Source organism: Meles meles, chromosome 7, assembly GCF_922984935.1.
Source record: "Meles meles chromosome 7, mMelMel3.1 paternal haplotype, whole genome shotgun sequence".
In the NCBI taxonomy this organism is placed as follows: domain Eukaryota; kingdom Metazoa; phylum Chordata; class Mammalia; order Carnivora; family Mustelidae; genus Meles; species Meles meles.
The window spans coordinates 36,367,167-36,373,279 of record NC_060072.1 but is presented as its reverse complement, the minus strand read 5'-3'; the positions used below and the strand labels follow the sequence as shown (position 1 = coordinate 36,373,279).

General features: G+C 36.7%; 1 protein-coding gene across 2 annotated transcripts in view; it reads left to right on the top strand.

Moving 5' to 3' along the window:
• Positions 1-6,113, top strand: part of TMTC2 (transmembrane O-mannosyltransferase targeting cadherins 2) — a 434,663-nt gene that overhangs the window by 188,072 nt on the left and 240,478 nt on the right. The gene's annotated exons all lie outside the window — the stretch shown is intronic.

Below are 6,113 nucleotides of genomic sequence, written 5' to 3'. Positions count from 1 at the left end.
TATTTTCTAGGCAACTGCTCTCTTCCCTAGAAGACGGGACCCCATCTGGGAGGTATAAAATGACTTAACAGGTGTTGGAATTCATTAGGCAATTATACACGATTCTCTATTTCCTCATAATATCTGGTCTCTTATGGAAGAATACAATGGAACTTAATTTGTACTCACTTTAGCATATCTTTCAGATGACCTGCATTTGTTTAGATTGTTGAAGCAACAAGACATGTGGGTTGATTGGCAATATGGTGTGGAATAGAACAAACGTGGATTTATTATGAAATATGATCTGCCCTGTTAAATTTCTGGAGTGTTTAGGAGTTATTATGGAACCTGTTCAAGAATGGAATTTCTTGGTATTACTTAAAAGGGAATGTTTGAGTTATGGAGGCTAAATAAAGACACCCTGTCATTTTTATTTTCTTTTATTTTCTTATATTTCAACACTTCTAGCACAGTGTTAAGATATTTCATCTTTTGGTTTTATTAACGTTTGACTTGCCCACAGTATGAGCTCCCTGAGTTTCCTGCACTTCTGAGTATTGCTGGTGGTGACTGCTGTATTGAGGTGGGGAATGGGGTGTAGCAAGAGGGACCAGGGATCCCCAGGGCATTTGAACAAGAGTGGTGTGAGGTGGGAGCAAGAAGCCAGAACGTTTCAGTCAGGTGTTTTAGTCAATCCTTTCCACTTCCATTTGCTTAGTCCAGACTGACTGGGTGCCAGTCATGTACCTGGAAAAAACTTCTTGCTTATCTCCCAGAAGGTTTCTCAGGGCCAGGAGCCAGTCCAAAAAAAAAAGATTGACAGTTCAGTCAGAACGTCCACTAAACCACAACTGTTAAAGCAGACAGAATCCCCATTAGATGAATGCTTTTTGGACCTCATCCAATGATAATAATCTATTAAAACAAGTTGTCTAATCTTATGAGTTAACTTGAAAAGGGAAGTGGATGCAGGGTAATTTGCAAAATGTTTGCACGTGTAAGTTCAATTTATTTAATTTTAAATAATTAGGGCATGGCAATGATTAGTACTAATTGGAACTATGTCGGGCTGAAAGAATTATCCAAATATGTTTTGAAGACTCATGAGAGATTTTTGCAGTAAATCATATTGAACTGTAGGGATTTTTTTTTTGTGTGTGTGTGGTAATGTTAAAAATCAAAGATACACATCTTAATGAAAAAAATACCAGATTTTAACCCCGTTTGAAATGATTTGAAAACTAGTACTTTAATGATAGCTACAAAGGCTGGACAAGTTTAAGAAGGAAATTAATGGAGTTTTAATGGCCCTCAATAGGTATTTAATAAATGCAGAGATCTTTTTTTGTAAACTAATTTGAAGAGAGATCGACCTTTCGCATTGTACTGAAGATTTATTCAAGTGGAAGACAAACGCTCTTATGGCTATATGGGTTTCACAGTTTTCATGTTCCGTTCTGTTTCAGAATCTCCTTGTGCAAGGTTGCCTATGACCTACTGAGCACCTCCATTCCCATACAGATCTTTAAGAGTTAGTAAATGATTAAAATTTAATTCCAAATCTAATAATAAAAGAACGAAAGAAAAAAAAATGAGGTGGGTTACAGTTATACAAAGATTTCATCTGTCTAGGTTGGTAGCCATCACCTCGAGGTTCCAAAAATTGCTTTTGCCAAGTTGCTTCTGGCAAGAAGAGACTCTTGGTGAGGCTATCAGAACAGTTCTGAACTAAAAAACTTGAGTATTTTTGTTTGTTCCCAAACATCTGGCTCTTGGCCATTTGGCAGCCATATCAGTCATTTCTCTGTCTGCATAATAGGAAACATGCAACTAGCTTATTATTATTCCTAAAGTAAGGTACAATTTGAGGGTCACTCTTTTGGTAATTAATTCCAGGTCATAAAAGTGTACATTTTAAAAATGCTTATTTGGTGGTACAAATATTAATTGATGCTCGTAGAAAAGTTATCCCATTTATAATAAATATCACCATCGAGGTTCACTCTTTTGCGTTTCAAAAAGGAATTCACTTCTGGAGTAGTAAGGCATAAAGGTGTGAAAGATTTGAAATCTTCTTTTCATGAGACTAAAATAATGTCTTTCGACTTTTCCCACATCACCCTTGCCTAGACTCCGTTTTTGTTTGTAAAGTATTTTCAGATAATTAGCTCTGGTTACTGCTGTAGCACTTGTTGGCTACTCCTTACATCTCTTTCTGCATTAAAGGGAATGAACCAAACAGCAGCCAACGAAGACTGCTTTTTCTATAACAGATTCTAGTAACCGTAACCCCCTTTACTGCTCTGATGTATTTGAAAATTTGGCATGGCTGTTCGTTTATTCTTTTTTCTTTTAGGAGAAGTAGGGGGAGAATAGGTAATGACTCCTTTCCTTGCTCAGTAAACTCAGAATGTTCTGCTCAACTGATTTTGTGAGGCTCCCAGTTCTGTTTGATTCTGCTCTGAATGACTAGTAATTATAATGCCTAAACAGGTGCCACAGTGTTGTCTGAGAATTTCTGAATAGTTGTAATTACCTGATATTGAATTATGAAATTCAATTACAGAATCACAGAATTGATGGCTGTTTTCTCAAGTGAAAATTTTCTTTCAAAACCCTCATGACGTGGCCTCAGTTTCCCAATCCAAAAAACAAGTTTTATAAATCACTGTGGCATTTTGAGAATAAGGACAAAGCAACATGCAAAACATATAGATAAAGGGCCACATTTTTATCTGTGAGAAAAAGAAAAGAATCATTTGTCCATTTAACATTGAATTTACCGTGTATTTAGCAGAAGGCGTGTCATTATAGGGGGAGCATATTCTCAGTGAAAATCAGTAAGCATTGAAATTATGAGTATTAGTGAACACCTACCTATGAGATGTATATATTAAGTGGGATTTGTCTTGGTGAAGTCTTCCTCTTCTTACTGGTGTCTATTATATGTTCATAGGAAAGTCCTACACTCATTAAATAGCTGCCTATTATGATATCATTGAGAGAAGAGGGCTATATCTTGGCCTCCCCACTGAGTGAAGTCTCATTATAATTTGTCTCTTTAGGTTTCCAAAATGCTGGGCTCACATGCTTACCTCATTAATGAGACTGGAACACATCTCATAATGGCTGGTTTGTCGTGCTAAAGCCACACAGAGTTAAAAGAATGTTGCAGTTTAATCCATTGGCGCAGGAAATGCATTTGCAATGCAGTTGCCCACTTGAGGAGAGATGGATAGAAAAGAGTTCCTTGTCCAAATTCAATTAATTTTGAGCTGTTTTATTTTGATTCTCCCCTATTAGGTGTATTCTTAAAGTGCAGGGAAAGGAATCTAATAAAAAGCCAAAGTGGTTCGATAGTCAAAAAGAGGTGTCTTCTTTTGTGCAAAGTCTTTTTTGTGTCTCGGGTCACAAAAGGATATTTTCTTCACATATTTTCCTCATAAAGGCTGGATTGTTTTGTGGCTAACCCGATTTGACCATAGTGCACTGCCTGGTGGGAAGTGTTAAACCTCTTATTTTAAGCTAAACAAGATTACTCTGAAGACTGGCTTTCAGGGGCTTGCTTTTAGTGTAATGGGTTAGGGGCTGTGGCACACCCCTTACAGTCAGTAATTGAACTCTTTGGGTACTTCAGTCCCTAATAGTTAGCTCTAGAAGGAGCTTGCCATGGGTGCGCAAGAAATTGCTAACTGCTTGATTTCCCCATGTTAGCTTAATGAGGAAGAATGGGTCACCATGCCAACAAAAACACCATAGCAATGGGCTTAGAAACATCCTTCCCTTGATGTTTGTTTCTCATTGGGGGTTTCTAGTATACTACAGTTGCTGTAGAGTGTCAGAAAAAACCCAAGCGGGATTTGAAATCAATGTTATCTCTCATATAATACGCATAAGTTACTGAATTCTGGTTCACTCTTTTGTTCCATCTTCTTAGATTCAATCTGAAGGCAGTTAAAATGTTAATATGCACTTAACGCTAATGTTAATTTTCATTTGATATTTCTTGGCCCACAGCTTTTAGATACAGATCTATCAAAGCCCGTCTAATTTCATTTGGTTTCTAAAAGCTTTTATTCTGGTTATAGCCATTCTTTGAATAGCCTTTGTTTTTTAGAACGGTTTCAGGATTACAGAAAATCTGAGGAGAACAAAAGTTCCCATGTATGTCACACTCTGTTCCATCTGTTTACTGACCTTGCACATGAGTATAGTCGTATGTTACAGTCAATTAACCGAGGCTGATATTAACTAATGTTCAAACTTTACTCAGATTCCCTTCATTTTTACCTAATGTCTTTTCCCTGTTCTAGGATAACATCTAGGATGGCACATGACATTGATTTGTCATATCTCCTTGTGCTCCTCTTGGCTGTGACACTTTCTCAGACTTTGTTTTTGATAACCTTGACAGTTTTGAGGATTCCTAGTCAGATATTTTGTAAATCATTCTCCACTGGAATTTGCCCGATGTTTTTCTCATGATTAAACTGGGTTTATGGATTTTGAGAGGAAGAACACAGGTCAAGTGACATTTTTATCACATATTATCAAGGGATTAAGGGTGCATGCTGTCAACATGACTTACCACCGTTAAGGTTGACCCTAACCACCTGGTGGAGATAGTGTTTTTCAGGTTTATGTACTGTAAAGTTCCTCCTTCCCTCATCCCTCCTTTCTCTCTGGAAGAAGGCACTATGCCCAGCCTATATTTATGGAGTGAGGAGTTGTGCTCCCTCTCCTTGAAGGTGGAGTATTTATCTAAATTATTTGACATGGTTTGGCAAGGGAGATTTGTCTCTTCTCCCTTGTCTGTCTGTCTGTCTACGTATCTATCTATCCATCGGATCATTTATTTATCAGTATGGATTCATGGATATTTTTATTTTATGCTTTAGTTTATAATTTAGTTTATAATTCAGTGCTATTTATTTTGTTGCCCAGATTGTTCCAGCTTTGGCCATTGGGAGCTCTTGAAGGGGGCTCCCATGTGCTGTAGATACTTTGACATATCCTCGTCTGTGTGTGTGTGTGTATGTGTGTGAGTGTGTGTGTGTGTGTGTGTGTGTGTGTGTCTGCACCTCACTTTCTGGCACCGTAAGATGTACCAGGCTCATCTTATATATTTCCCGCTTCAGTCTTAAAATCAGTCCCATTTCTCCAAGGAACCTTACTTCCTTTTATTGGAAAATGATATTAGATATCAAGGTAATACTACCTAAGTAATGAATTTCTTTTTTTTTTTTTAAAGATTTTATTTATTTGGTATATATAAAGAGATCACAAGTAGACAGAGAGGCAAGTAGAGAGAGAGGGGGAAGCAGGCTCCCTGCTGAGCAGAGAGCCTGATGTGGGGCTCGATCCCAGGACCCTGAGATCATGACCTGAGCCGAAGGCAGAGGCTTAACCCACTGAGCCACCCAGGCGCCCTAAGTAATGAATTTCTAAATGAAATTAAGAAGAATCTCTTTAAAGATGATTAAATGAAAGAATAGATGGTCATCTTAGGTTTCTTCTCTTTGTTACATTTTAAAAATATTCTAAAAAGATGTCCATTTTTTACCAGTGTTAGCTATTATCTTATGTATGAAAAAAGATTATGAGGAATTTCAGGTTAATAGTTTTGATTGTAACTGAAATAAGAAAAACTGGTCTCTGGTGACCTTTTCCTACCACATCAAACCGATTATGTTTCGTTTTAAATTTTGGTTAAATACCATGTCACTCATTATATCAGATTACATGAAATATGCTTTGACACTTTTGGATTTTTTTATAATCATACTCTCCCTAATGCCAACCTTGTTTGGTAAATTGTAATCTGGCCTAAAAAAAGTATAAGTATTCATCAGTGGATTTCAATCTATAACTGATTTATTGAGCTTTTATATATTTATCGGGATATATACAGATACTTTTTGATGTTTGAAATCAATGGAAAATATTTTTTGATGTTTGAAATCAATGGAAAATATTATGCTGTAGTATAGAGTTAGCTTGAACAAGAGAAAGAATTCCTTATAATCTAAAGTGCTGAAGAGATCACTAACATTTAAAAAACATTTTTTTTTAAGATTTTATGTATTTATTTGACAGAGAGAGATCACAAGTAAGCAGAGAGGCAGGCAGAG